This window comes from Rattus rattus, chromosome 3 (genome assembly GCF_011064425.1).
Source record: "Rattus rattus isolate New Zealand chromosome 3, Rrattus_CSIRO_v1, whole genome shotgun sequence".
Classification (NCBI taxonomy): domain Eukaryota; kingdom Metazoa; phylum Chordata; class Mammalia; order Rodentia; family Muridae; genus Rattus; species Rattus rattus.
The window spans coordinates 4355308-4370923 of NC_046156.1; the positions used below are offsets into that span (position 1 = coordinate 4355308).

Genomic DNA, 15616 nt, shown 5'->3' on the forward strand with positions numbered 1-15616 from the left:
AGACAGTCTATCCAAATATGCTTCATTTCGAGAGGTTACAAAAATGAATCCTGTAATTTGAGCAGAAAGTGTTGCACTATGAGACTCTTTAAATACTTAATCATAAGCCTGATCTAGCTCATCTCACAGTGGGGGTGGGGCATTCATAATCACCCAAGCCAATTTAAAGCATTTTTGATTGATTACAATTTGAGATACATTTTTTTCCCTTTCTAAACCTCTCAGTTTCTCAGATCAGCAAATCTCATTTTAGACTAAAATTTAGTGCCATTTATGGAACAAGAAACAAACAACTATTTAACTAACTTATACCTCCTCCTGGTAGGCGACATCCAAAACCCTTTAACTCAGCGGTTATAGAAGTCCATGTAAGTTTTTCAAAGCTAATGGCTTCAGAAGGTTTGACCTTCTTCTTTAAATACCCAGCAGCCAATGTTCAGAATAAGGCACTAAATCTCTATGTAACAAGATAAAGGTTGTTTCTCATATCAGTAGCTTTTATCTTGATTTTGTGTGTGTGTGTGTGTGTGTGTGTGTGTGTGAGAGAGAGAGAGAGAGAGAGAGAGAGAGAGAGAGAGATTCAGAAATATTCCCAGTTGAAAACAACTCTTAAAAACACTCTTATAGCAATAGTCTATCTTTCCAGATGAATGTCTACAGTGGAACTGAGAACAATCTGGAAATAAAGCCTAATGTCTAAAGTCAGTCCTTTGCCTTGACAGTTTCAAGAGATCAAACCTCCTTCTGGAATACAGAGAGTGGGAGAACTCGCCTTCCCCAGATGGCTCCGAGTGGAAACATTAAATGTCTTCTTGCCTCATAATGATTTTTATACTGAGGTAATACCAAGCTAAAGTAAATAGTTTTAAAATAGCTACTCAGAAACTTCAGTAAATTCCCAACACCTCTGTTTTTGAAGGCAGAGGGTAGCTAATCAGCTCGCAATGCTTTGAGTGTGACGCAAACCCATGAGAAGTAACGATGTACTCCAGCAACCTGGTCAGACACCACTCGTAAAGATACAGAGGGAGAACACATCACAGAGAGACAAGACAAGTGACAGACACCAGAGCCACACACATGCCTGTGGCCCAGAAGCAACTGGCTGTGTTTCTGTGACAATGCAGAAATCTTGCTTGACAGAAAAAAGTACCCAGACATACTTTGTAAATGTATGTGGATACTGACCTGGACTTGTGACAGGACTAGAGGTAGTAGGCTCAATAATTTCTACAAAAAGGGGAAAAGGAAAGAAAAGAAAAACATTGTGTGCATTAATCATACATAGAGACAATCAGTAAGCATGCAACATGTACTCAGCGGGACTCTGATGTGCAACTTCCCTGACTGAAGAATAATCAATAAAACCTGTGTCTGAGGCTGAGAGAGCCCTGGATGTGTTTGCTGCTACTGTCTCCCTTACTGAGCTAAGATCCAGGAGACATTTCTAGTTTGCTTCACAGTATTACATATACTATGCCAAGGTTCAGGGCCAGCCCTTGGAATTTTCAGGCAATAAAGTTTGAAGTCTTCTGCTAAGATTCTGAAACTTACTAACTGTGCTAAAAAATGCTAGAATTTGCACACATGTCATTTTCCGATAGTGGACATGGCTTACAGAATGGTCTGTCAAAATTTGGATAGTATGTACTAAAAGCATGAGTCATGGGAAAATCCCAAATTGTCCCTGCTTGTCATTTTAAAGATTAAATCTCATAATTCACAAACACATAACATGACTTCTTAGCTGCCCAGTCATGTCTGCGTTTATGTTTCTGAGTAAAAGCGGGGCATTTACACACATACCCTTTGTGGTGCTAAGTTTGGTCCACTTGACTCAAATTGGAATCAGCTGGGAAGGGAGTCTTAGTGAAGGGTTTTTTAAAGTAAGTTGCTTATAGGTATGTCCACTGGAATGGTCTTAATTACATTAATTGAGGTGATAAGACATGCCTACAGTGGGTAATATCATTCCCTAGACAGGGGATCCTTAATTGTATAAAAGTAGACACTGAGCTTAGCACTAGCAGGCATGCATTAATTTATAGCTCTCTTGTCCTCGACTGTTGATATAGTGCATAGAAGTCCTTCAAATTCTTACTACCTTGATTTCAACTTCATGGACTATATTCTGGAATGGTGGGCCAAATAAATCCTTTATCTCTTAAGCTGGTTTTTCTTCAGAATTTCATCACATCAACAGGAAACAAAAATAAGACACCTGCACACTGTGTACACACACATAAAACACATACACGATTGGACTACCTGAATCATAAGGTCCTACTTACCAATGTAACCCTCTTGTTATTGTCTAACAAACTACATAGCCTTAAAAATCATTGCTACATTTTTCACTCTAGATTTCTACCCTTTAACCTTTTGTTAAAAGAAAGTCTTTTCAGGTAGTACGTGTTAGGGATAATGAAAATCATTATACAAAGGCCAGCACTGTTGCCGGTAATCTAAACAATATGCAGAAGCTCCCTTAGAGACTATCACTAATGAGGCAGAACTCAAATATTAGGACTTGCATTTTTGAGGAACTGTGGTCCAAGGAATCAGCCATGTTTTATCTTCACTGTAGAACTTGGCCATCGCCAATTTTTCACAGAAGCAAAAAGACGGCACTAATTCCTGTAACTGAATATACTGAAAGTAATTGTGGGAGTCAAAGATGAGATCCACTGCAAGACCTCGTAGCCAGGAAGCCATGTGCAGGGCCCATGGGACGTACTAGCTCAGCAGAGAAAGAAGTGGTGTGTGTCTGTCTGGATGTGCACGAATATGTATGAATGCACGAATGCATATGGGGTGTGTGCATCTGTCTATATATGTGTGCACATGCATCCATGTGTATGGTATGTGTGGATTTGTGTGTATGTGTGCATGTGTGGGTTCATATACATGCATATTTTACCTATGCATGTATTTGGTTTGCCACTGTTTGTGGACTCTCTTTTTCTGATAAGGCAATGAAAAAAAAATCAATGAATCCACAATTCCATTCACAGCAAATGCATTAAAATGGACAATCTCTATTACTCTACTTTGACTGTTGGCTTTAACAACAACAACAACAAACAACAAAACTCTCATGTGGCAGGAGCTATAAAGCCAGGCTTCCAAGAAAAATATTTTTGAGGTTCAGCTAGTTGAGCAATTCAAGCGAGTGTTCATCCTACAAGCCAGCTGATTCTCGAGGCCCTGGGTTCTGCTCTGAACCAATAGGTTCTGCAAGATCTTCAGATGGCTAAACCAAACCATAACCAGATCTGGGAGTGTTCATTGAGAGGAGTGTTCTCATAGGGTGAAAAATTATAAGCTGTGGCTCAAGTATTGAAGCCCAGCCACCTGTCGGACAGTGGGAGCCTGTGTTATTGAGAAGTTTTGAAAGATAAGAACATTTTACACTCTTATTAAAATTCTACTGATCATAGAAATTAACAAAATTTTACATAAAAATCTCAATAGAGAAAAATCTTCTAGTGGACAGGGGCATGATGATAAAAACTTAGAAAAATTTTATGATTGTTAGGTTTTAAATTTTAAAATGTTCTCCCATGATATCTTGGACACGTCAGTTTGGTACCATAAAATAAATCTACTAATAGAAACTTACAATATATACTCAGATGAAAAAATACTCTAAGTCAAAGGAGAAAGGCAACCCTTACATGGTTCAGACAACAAGCCTAATGGAGTCTTTATTCATGGACAAACTACTTTCAGTGGGGTAGTGAAAAAGGCTTCTATGCACAGTAACTTGGCCACTGAACTTCACTGTTTGTTTTCCTTGTTTCGAGTTTGTAACACCAATCAGTAAATTCACCGAGAAAGACCGGTAGTGTAAGGCAAAGACCTCATCTCAATGAAAGGACCGGAGAGCCAAAGAGCTATCACCCCGAACCATCTCTTTACTATGCTTATTTGCTTGAGCTAAATGGCTTATGTAAGGCCACACTGTCTCACAGAATAGGTTGTAAAAGAACACGGGGATTTAGCACACGAGAAGTGTTGCGGGCAATATCCAGATCCGCGCCATGGATTTGGCTTTATAGCCAACTTGAGATTTGTTTGTTCTCAAATAGACAAGTTAGGTTCCCTAGTGAGATGAGTTTATGAACAGATATAATTGTAAGCAGAGAATTTTGTTGACCATAAAAATCTAGAGTCACATGTATGTCTGGGCATCAAAAAAAAAAATAACGAGAAACCAGGGTGAATTAAAGTTCTGAGAGTGGGGATCCCAATGCCTAGGCTGTGACAGGTGGGACCTTGGGTAGTTTCTGGGTGTCAGAAAGTCCTGAGTTATAAAGGACTCGGCTCAACCAGGATCAAATCTCTCACTTGCCTCCATTCGGCTGTGGGAGGACAGAAGTTAAGGAAACTCTGAGCTCTAGTGTTTCCTTTGTGAACGTCTCTATTTTGTAGGTTGTGGGGGATGATTAAGAACATGGCAGAGACAATCAAGCAAGCGTGAGCAAGGGTAGGGATATGTCACTGCTTAGACAGGAGTGGGGAACAATGCTTTCGACTCATTAAGGAGTTCTAAGTAAACTTCTGGAACTTAGGGGGATGTATTTGCCACACCACATGGAAGCAAAGATCTTGAGTTGTGAGAACTACACAAATACAGTCAGCCTACCTGGAAAGTAACTGGGTATTAATATTCACAGTTAAAGCACTGAACATGTCCATCTTAGCAGTTCTGACTGAGGTACAGTTTATGTTACGAACTTACAAATCCAGATCTAACAATTGTTTTAAGAAAGAAAAGTATACTTTAATCCTGGAATTATTTGTGTCAAATTATAGGCGTACATTTTAGCACATACAAAAACTATTCAAAATGATATTCTCCCCCTTTTTTTTTAAATTTTTTCTTTTATTGGATATTTTCTTTATTTATATTTCAAATGTTATCCCCTTTCCCAGTTTCCCCTCTGGAAACCCCCATTCCATCTCCCAACTCCCTGCCTTCATTAGGGTGCTACCCCTCACACCCATCCACCCACCCACTCTCTCCCACCTCCCCACCCTGGCATTCCCCTGCACTGGGGCATTGAGCCTTCACAGGACCAAGGGCCTCTTCTCTCACTGATACCTGACAAGGCCATCCTCTGCTACGTATACAGCTGGAGCCATGGGTCACTCCATGTGTACTCTTTGGTTGGTGGTTTAGTCCCTGGGAGCCCTGAGCTGCCTGGTTGATTGATATTCTTGTTCTTCCTATGGGGTTACAAACCCCCTTAGCTACCGCAGACCTTTTTTCTGACTCCTTCACTGGGGACCACGTTCTTCCTTTTAACAATAAACACAATACAAACAGCCACTATTTTTAAAAACAAACAAACAAACAATAGTTTAGAGAATCTTGTTGAGTAATAGTCGAATTGACCATCTCAATTTAATCTATTCTAGATTTGCTTATGGGTCATTGACTCAATAGGTCAGCAGTTATTTATTCTGTGTCTGTTGTAGCAAAGCATTACTATGATATTAATTAAAACTGGAAAAGGTATAAATTCTTAGCATATGACATCTATTATCACATTCCCCTCCCCCAACATCTGTGGGGCAGATGCCATTCCAGGTGAGGAAAAGAACCTTAAGGAGGTTAAAAGTCAGGTTTTGGTCAGGAGCCAATGAGATAGAGACAGGAGATGCTGTGTCTTGGCTTTGCTTTTGCTAACACTCTGCTGCATCTGTAATTACTGCAACTGCTGCAATTGCTGCAGGAGAGCATTCAAAGCAAGAGCTGAACCACAACTAGGGCCTTTGTACCAATGACTTCCGTTCACCAGTCTGGAAATCAGGCAGAATCAACCCTTGCAAAACAGGCAGGTTCAAACTCCTGCCGCTTCTGTAATAGAGAAGGATTTGCCATGATATATTCTCTCTCTCTCTCTCTCTCTCTCTCTCTCTCTCTCTCTCTCTCTCTCTCTCTTTCTCTCTCTGTTTCTAATCCAAAAGCAGTTAGAGTGTACAGTTTCTGGATTTAGTATAGTACTCAGTATCAGAGAAAGAACGTTCAGCTAGCACAGAGTGCTATCAAACAGAAGCACACAGCTGAGCAAGGCCTTTGCATGTACAAACCTCCACTCAGCTAATGGTTTTTACAGAGAGTGCTTAGCTTTTAAGAATGTTGCTGTTTTTATAGGGATCAGATGGGAGCCACTGTTTTGTACTTTAGTCATCAACTTGTGAGCAGAGAAATATCTTTCTCAAGGTGTGGAGTGCGCTCTCCTGATGAGCCACAGAGGCCCCAAGAGTCTGCTTCTCACTCATTACCTGCAGCATGAGAGTGCACCCGGGAAGGATAAGGGCACCATGTGTCACCGATGCCACTGTGGGACTGGGGAATCGGCTGTGGCAGAGGGGCAGTTTTGATCATACGTAACAGAGGGTAAAGAGAAGTTCACCCAGGCAGGCATCTTGTACAGTTATGCAGAAAACAAGGCAATGTAAAGGAAGAGAATAGTTTTCCTTATTAAATGTAGTTTTGTCCAGGACAAGAAGACATCTTATTTAAGAAAGCACCGAGAAACAATGAGCCATAAGACGAAGCCACTGGCAGTGAATCTTTCTGTAGACGATGCTAATTATTGTTCACTACATGCTTGGTCCAGTACCAGATCCTCTGATGCCAGGCTCCTTCATGTATGTATATATATTAGGTCCTATTTGGATTCTAGGATGTTATTTTATGCTATGATGCAGTATTGTGTGTGTGTGTGTGTGTGTGTGTGTGTGCGTGCGTGTATCTTTTGGACTGTGGAGAGATAACAAGACTGAGCTGCAGAGACAAGGCAGAAATTAATCCTTTTGGTTGCCATGGTTTCACTGAAAGATCTGATTGCCGTTCGCTGGGGTGCTGAGGCAGTAGGATGAAGAGCATGCAGCTCTGCCAGGACCAAGGTTAGCATGGATAGGGGCACAGAAGACAGGCTCTAAGCTGACACAGAAGACAGAACAACCATAGGGACCCGACGTGAGCCGTGTGGCTTCCCTTTCCTTATAGGCTTATAATGAGAGCGTCGGCAGGCTTAACAGAGAAGGAGAGGGGCTGCTGGAACCGCAGCCTTGCCTCTGGGAAGGGACTCATGAGTTCAAAGATCATTGCTGTGCTGTTAAAACTTTATGTCGTTACAAATGGCTACCGTGCAAATTCCCCCTTAAAATTTCTCTTTCTCAAGAAAACAACTTCTATTAATGAGAGATGATGAGTACCCTGATGGGTGGTTCTATTGCTATTCCAAGTATTCTGCAAAGTAACAAAGGCTTTGTGTCACCATCTTGCTCACGGCTGCACTCACATACCAGAGCTACACACACACACACACACACACACACACACACACACACACACACACACACACACACACACACACACACACACACACGCTCGCACAAAGGAGAGGAGGCTCCCCTGAGATTTAAAAAGGATATTGACTCTGAAATCAGCACAGAAAATTGGGTTGCAAGGGAATATAATTCCTTCTAATCTAGAGCAAATCTGGAGAGAATTTCTTTTCCTTGAAATTTATTTGACAATAACTGTGGAAGCCAGCAAAAAAAAAAAAAAAAAAAAAAAAAAAAAGGAAAGGAAAAAACCTTCTGCAGACAGGACTGCCAGTCATGGAGCACAGCTGAGGCCCTGCAAGGCAGTAGGGGTCTTGTTCCTCCTTCCTGCAGCACTGCATCCTTTCCCGGAATTCTGTCCCTGACATCTAATAAGCAGTAGTCTTGGTGGAGTGCACTAATGAACGAATGCTGCAGGTGGAGCTAGATGACAGTTATAGGCTCACACAGAAGCCCTGACCTGATACACAGAACTCTGACTATGGTTTAGGTACTGAACCATCCTGACTTGGCAGTGAGAGACCTGACAGTCCCTTGGTGTTCTACTCCATGTGTGGGAAGCCAGACCCAGAGTGTTCTCCCCACTGTACCTTGCTGTGTGCTGTTACAGAACAAACTGAATTTCAGTGGAATTAAAAACTCTTCTTGATACCATGTCAGTCGTATCTATTCAGACTTCTCCCTACTCACATCCTTCCAAATTTTCCATTCTGGGCTGTCGCCAGGTATAAGACATTGATGACTGTAATCTTTGGTACACAGTACACATGTAATCCATCACATTGACTATCTATAAAATGTCTATCATGTACCAGGGACTTTGCTCAGATCTTTAGAGAGATTATTTTGTTTTTACAATTACCTTATAAGGTAAGATGTTATTTTTCCTGTTTTGCGGCTGGGTAAACTGAAGTTCAGAGGTGTTTAATCTACTCAGTGTCACCTCTGTGGCATAAAGTAAGCAGGTAGTATAGATTTTTATTCTATATGTAGGTGACAAAACAGGGTTCAAAGCACGAGTGACTTGGCCAAGTATGCTAAGCAAGTAAGCATGCAAGACACACACACACACACGCACACACACACACACACACACACACACACACACACACACACACACACACGATACCCCAAGAGCTGCTCCTTCCACAGACAGATGCAGGTACTCAGCCCAGGAGGACACATCAGTTACTGAATATAGGGTACTTGGACGGTGCTCACTCCAAAGACCAAGTGTGCAGCCTCCCTCCTAGCATAGATTTTATTTTCTACCACTTACAGCCTCTAGACACATTTGAATCAAAGCTGATGTTAATTGGCAAAACACACAGTATTAAATGGTTCAGGAAAAACCAAGTATTAGGAAATATCATTTACTTAAGTGATATGTGGTTGAAGCATTTAGTGATGAGACAGCCGAGTAGCAGAACTGGTGGTTACAAGAAGCTGGATGAGCCTCCAGTCTGTGCAGACATTGCAGATAAAGTTGGTTTCGACAGTTAGTTGTATCCTCTTTAGATATAGCCACTAGGAAAAGGGAGATTTTCAGTATTCATAGTGGAAAAGAGCCTGCTTTTAAGGATTCTGGATAACAGTTCAGTTAGACACAGTGTTTGTCTTTCAAGCATTGGATCTTGAGTTTGAGCCCCAAATCTACATACACAGTTGGTATGGTGGTGTATTCTTGCAAGTCCAGTGCTAGGGACACTGAGTCAATCTATCAGGGAGTTCCAGGCCTGAGAGAGACCTGTGTCAACATTCCAGGTTGATACAGAAGAGGATGGAGGGAGGGTAAAGGGAAAAATGCTAGGATACAAGTGATCTGTCAGGAGGAGTGTGAGAAGGGGCACTCTTTAGGGAAGGGGGAGAAGCAAATGCAGAAGAACAGCGGATAAAATAACATAAGAACATCTGAAAAAGTCACAAGTTAATGGCGCCAACTATTAATGAGAATAAAACAACAACAAAACCCCCACCCCTATAATATACACAAATCAAGTATAAAAATACACACTTAGAATGTTAATGGAATCCTTTTCATCTGGGATGACAGTGCTCCCTCCAGGAGCCCAAACTACCCAGCAAAATCCCAACAGCAGAAACACAAAGCCCTCTTTTGAGTTGTTGCCCAGAGCTCTCAAAGCACACTGTCTATTGTTGCCACCTCTGGTACCCTCAGAGGCAGAAGGTAAGGTGCTAGTGCTAAAGACACCATGCACTTCAGAAATAGAAACCCCTGGGCTGGATCTAACCTGAATGCCCTTTTCCTCAGATCTAGCTTTCATAGTACTAGAAAGCTCCAGGTAACCAACTGATCTCTATGGACTTAAGGCTCACTGGACAACGGGAAAAACATGTCTAGTACTAAATACCCAGTCACCTACTCAATGCTAACGAAGTTTATTGAAGGGGTATCTACAACCACTACTTTACTCAGCCAGCACAATCCCTAACAAGAGTCTATAAACATTTGCCCTTATACCTTCAGATAAGTATAGTCCTCATCCCTCAACAAGGAAACTTCTCTTTGCAACAGATGGTGACCACTACAGAAAACCACAATCAGCCAAAATTCAGAGTTCTGGATCTCAGTCCCAGTGGATACACATACCTAATACGTAAGGCTCAGGGGACATTGTGGAAGAGGTTCCAGAAAGATTGTAAAAGCCCCTTAAGGAGAGGATCAGGGAGTTTGCTGTGAAATTTGTTTCTTACTAACGTCAGAAACTATATACATAAGGTTGCACCAACATGTCCACCCAAACATGAGCTGAACAAGGACAGCAACAATGGACATGGCAGAGTGTGCAGAGGGAAAGCCCATGGCTTCAACCTTACATAAAGAGCTAGGCAACCAAGAGAGGCTGGGAGTGGGAGAGGTGGTCTTTCCCTGGGAAGAGAACATTAATTGCTTGTCCTGTATGACATCAGCCTTGTGTTACAGATTGAATGTGTTATATTTAAGAACACATGCATATATGCATTTATACTTCTATGCATGGGCCAACAATTAGTGAAAAGGAAAGATACCATAAATTTGGTCTCCGTGAGTACATGGGAAGATTTGGTGGGAGGAAAGGGAAAAGGGAAATATAATTAAATTTAAATTATAATCTCTCTCTCTCTAAACACACACACACACACACACACACACACACACACACACACACAAAGGAATAAAAATCAAGGTGGACAGTTCTGAGGAATGACACAGAGTTTAGTCCCTGGCTGCCACATGCACATAAACACTCATGCCTGTGCATTTATACACATAAGTCCCTTTGCACATATGTACTCTTGTGCACTCATGCACACACACACACACACACGCCCATATGCACATGCATACTCACATGCACACACAGAAACTTCTTTGACTTCTTTTTCTCAACATGCACACCAATTCCACTCATCTTCCCCTCTCCACTTGTACCCAACCTCTACTTTGTAACAGAGGAAAAATTATCTCATGTGTTGCTGTATGATCCATAGTATTCTCTTTTGCCCACACTTCTTTGCTTGCAAATGTTCATTGTGATGACTCCTTGGACTGGTACGAGGCCTCTGGCTTCTGCTACTCTTATCAATACTGGAACCTCACTAAGACTCTTCTTGGATATCCTGTTGTTGCCCTGTGTCATGGAGATCCTGGAGTTTTGGATCTGTAAGACTGGCTCCTTCATGCACTCCAGCAATTCATCGATGGGGTAGATGTTGGTGTGGGCCAACTCAAAGCCATGGATATGGGCCTGAGAGGCGTCAGAGATGGTCAGTCCACTGGCTCTCATGTTCTCAGAGCCTAGGGGCCATCTCACCTGCTACCTCCACAACCAGTTCTACCCTGCTGCCCAAGTGAAGTACAGGGCCTTCTCTCCTGAGTTGCAGCCAGTGTGGGACATGGCCAGTTCTCCCAGTTTCATAATCCTGGGGGCAGCTTTCCTGTCTGCAACAAATGGTGAGTGTGAGGAAAATGGTGTCTCTCCCTAACATCATCTAGCAGACAAGAGGCGGGGCCTCAGATCTGGCTCACCTGCAGCTCCCACATCCAGGGTCACTCTCCTGTCATAGGGGGTAAGGGGCCGGGTGGGGATGGCATCTCTCCCTCACCCATGCTGCTACAGGACCAGCTCACCCACATTCATGCCCCTGGGGATAGCACAGCTGAACCCCTGCCATCAGGGTCAGATCAATTGTGCTGCCTAGGTGAGGTGCAGAGCCTGCACTCCTGCATGCTGCAGCAGGTGAGGGGCAAGGACAGCTCTCCTGCCCAGTATGGATGTGAGGGCAAAAGAGCAGGAAGGATATCACACCTTTGTCCATGCCACCACCATACAGCAGATAAGAGGCAGGGCCAGACTCTCATACTCATGTCCTTGGGGCTGGCTCACCATAACCCCGACAAACTGGGTCAGCTCTACTGTGCTGACCAGGTAAGGTGCAGGCTCTGTTCTCCCCACTGCTGCAGCTGATGGATGACAGGGCCAATTCTTCTGCTCTCATGACCCCAGGGACAGGTATCCCACTGCCACAGGGGAGGAAGGTAACTCCATGCCACCACAAGTGACAAGTGCTAGGGTCAGATTACCCATGCTAGAATCCTTGGGCCCCCTCCCCCACAACTCCTACATTGTTCAGGGTAGGGTAGGGGAGCACTCTTCCTGAATACTGCAGCCAGGTAGGGGTGGGGTCATCTCTCCTGCTCTTACAACTCTAGGGTCAGCTATCCTACAATGCTCAGGTGAGGAGTAGGGTCAGTTCTGCATAGCCCTCAGACACCAACATTTCCCTGGGTGGCAGGCCAGACCAGGAATGTTTGCCCGGACTTTGGTGGTAACAGACCCCTGCTGCTGCAGGGCCATGGACCCAGACATGGCTCTTGGTGGAAGCATGGGCCAAGACCTCACCGTGATCCTAGGATGTTCCTCAATACCCCTGAATCAATTCTGTCTCTCTTTGTTGTGCCACATCCTTTTTTTTTCTCATCCATTTCTCCACTACTAACTTGTCACTCTTAGTGGCTCCTTGGGTCTCTGAGTGCTTGCGGTCATCTCCAGAGTGGTCTCAGGAGTGCTGCGCCTAGTTTGTGCATTATGGCCCCGGGCAGGGGTCATCTGGAGCATGAGTACTTCCCTGACCAGAGCCTGTGCTGGACTGGTGGTTATCTGAGGATGTCTCCCTGTCTGGGCCTCCTGGCTCCAGACTGGTAGTTGTCTTAGGTTCACTTTTTTTCAGGGAATATTAAGCTACTAATCATTCAGATGTCCGTAGGTCAGAATACTGAGCATTGACATAGCCTCTCTCCTCTCTGCCACCTACTGACAGACAGGATGCAGCAGCCACACCTCCGACACCTCTGGGGCAGGTTGGACTTCTTATAAAATCTAAGATCTCACAGTATTCTAAACACTTCCTCCAATTTATCCACTTTCCCTCATGTCCCAGGAGTTTAATTTTGTGTGCATAAGAAAAGCTTGCTTCTCTGAAATATGTACTTTGGGTGAGAATCAATCATAACTGATATTTTGCTCCAGTAAATTGTTTCTGGAATGATTAAAGGTCTCAGAATTAACGACTTCTTCTGAAAGGATCCAGACCAAGGAAAATGTAGATGCACTGTGTTTGACAGAGCTCAGTTCTCTGGGGTCCAGCTTATCTAAGATCATACGTGTTTCCTTTGTGTCTGCACAGAAGCTTTGCAATTAGGACATGTTTATGTTCAATCTTTATGCCTCCCCCGAATTATCTGCCTTTTCTCTGTTGTAACAAATCATTTTATAATTAGCTGAAGGAGGATGGAGAAATTATGGTATGGTCAGAGCAGCAATTATCTTGGTTAGATGTCACTGTTAGAATTTGCACATTAAAAAAAAGATTTACTAAGGTCTTTACTTCTCAAAGGCGCTTGAGATAAGCCCACAGAGGTGTTCATGTTGGCACACACGTGTCCCCATTCATCAGGTAAGTAGTCATCAGCTGTGACTGTTGTCTCAGGAGTATTTTAGTTCCTGAAAATGAGATTGTGAAGAATGCTAAGCTCCTGACTTTGTGAAGTTTATGTTTTGTGAGAAAGAAATCACAGAAAAAGTGATTCCCGCGTCACACAACACACACATATGATTCCAGGTACACTGGGACAGGCTCATCTTCCACACTGGTGGAGGGTGCTTGTACTGTGTGCTGGTACATTGTAAGAGAAAGAGAAAATGCTAACCCACAGTTAGATGCTCTGCAGAGTCAGCCGCTCAGCAGCATCCTGGATCTTCAGTCACCATTCTTCGAAGGATCAAGTGATCCAAGGAAAAAAGGCAGTGAACTCACTGGCCCTCATGTTTACCTGGCGGACTTGGCTTAGTCTGACTGTTCACAGTTAGGATAATGTGTTGAGCTGTATCCTGCCTATGTGTCTTTCTCCTCTCCATTTCCACTGGCCTGGGAAAGGGGAGACAGTGTTTCATCTACCTGAGCCTCACTATGACCATTCCTCAGAGGAAATGGTAGAGTCAGAGAGGCCTCTTAAATACCTTCTGCTTGTAATGGGCATTACTCACAAGACTCATCACCCTGGCACCTCACTGATCACTCAGCGTGTCTGTCGCCTCCTGCCTTTCAGCACCGCATTCCCTCCAGAGCTCTGATCAGAGCTGAAGCCTGTCTTTTCAGTAGGCTTGAAAAACACTGAGCTAGGACAGGTTTGCTTTCTGCTGTCTCTCTGCACAGACAAGCATATTGTCCAAAGACAGACACCATGACTTAGTTTGGAAAAGTTTCCCTGACCTGTGCTGGGTGGCCTGGAGCCATTCCCCACAGCCCTTACTGACCACATGTTGCTCCTTTGCTGTTTTTACTTGGTGCCTTTCTTCTCCTTATGGAGGACCAGAGAAAGTGTCTTAGGCACTGACTTCTCTAGCACAGTGCTGGGATGATGGGATACTCTCCTCAAAAGTGCAGTTAAGAGGAACAGAGTTCTAAGGTCCCTGTGGTCTTGCAGTCCGCCCTAGTCACCCTATGGTTTTGCCCCGGGGACTTGGTTGTTTTTTTCTTAACTAAGCCAAGAGAACAGCTGTCCTTGGCAGGCCTGGCTTCCTGCATGCTGTGTCATGGCCCCATTGCTTCAAAAAGAACCTCAGGAGGCAGGGAGTGACACAAACCTACCAGCCTGTCCTATTCCCATAGTTCCTTCTGGAATCTGTCCTTCCCCTCTTGGCTCACAGACCCTGTCCACGACGGAGACAAACTTCCCTACTCTGAACCTATTTCTGTTTGCATCCAGTCTTCAAAGAGACAGTTCAATGTCCAGTCTTGCACTGGCCAAGAACTGGATTTGCTTTCCACAATGGAAAGGGCATCCGTGATGGTGGGTTTATTTTGATTCATAGGACTATGGGAGGGGTTTATTTTGATTCATAGCACTATGGGATATGGCCCACGACAGAATGAGCTAGAGGCAGATGTTAGATTTACAGCTCGAAGTAGAGACCAGTGGAAAGTTTGTGCTTAGCACAGTGGTTCCTTTTTACTAAGCCTGGAACATTATAGAATGATACCGGAAGCAGGGTCAGTTTCCCTACATGAATCAACTACTCTAGATAATTCATTATAGACATGTCCAGAGAGTTATTTCCAAGGTGATTCTACATCCCACCAAGATGGCAAGATTAGCCATCGCATTGGCCATAAGCTGTCTTGCCTTTTACCACCATAATACAATACCTTGCCACATACCCCAAAACAAGACCAACCCACCATAGACTTCCAAGTCATAAGCCACAATAGCCTCTTTTCTTTGTAAGGTGATTGTCTCCAGTGTTTCTTGTTGTCATGGAAACCTGGCTGACATATGTACCAACCACATATGTTTGAAAATCATTATCATATTTTCATTTATCAAATGTGATCTTGGTACCTGTGTCTCTGTCTACTTTTCTGTCTATCTAGAATCGCTTTAAACAGAATTATAGATGTCATATTATATAATAAAGCCTATCTGTACATTTGTCTGGAAACTAAAGCCCTGCTGTGCGACCAATTATAAACATTGCATCTAACACAACAAACAATTTCTTAATTTATAATACAAGTACATATTCTTTGTCCCTAAATTATATCTTACAGATGTTTCTAAAGCAGGGAAATCCTGTATTTTTAACAGATGCCATAAGCTTTTTGGTCTCTTGAACCTAGCCCAGTTTAACTCTTTTTCTAATGATATTCTTTGCATTGTGTCAGGTAGATAAGAAACTTGAATTATCAC

The 15616-nt window shown here is 43.2% G+C and overlaps 1 protein-coding gene and 1 non-coding gene across 2 annotated transcripts in view; both read right to left on the reverse strand.

The window, feature by feature from the left end:
• Negr1 (neuronal growth regulator 1) overlaps positions 1 to 15616 on the reverse strand; it is a 429098-nt gene that overhangs the window by 88038 nt on the left and 325444 nt on the right. The gene's annotated exons all lie outside the window — the stretch shown is intronic.
• On the reverse strand, positions 12600 to 12728 carry LOC116897564. The gene has a single exon (XR_004387576.1). It is a non-coding gene; the product is annotated as a small nucleolar RNA SNORA17 (small nucleolar RNA).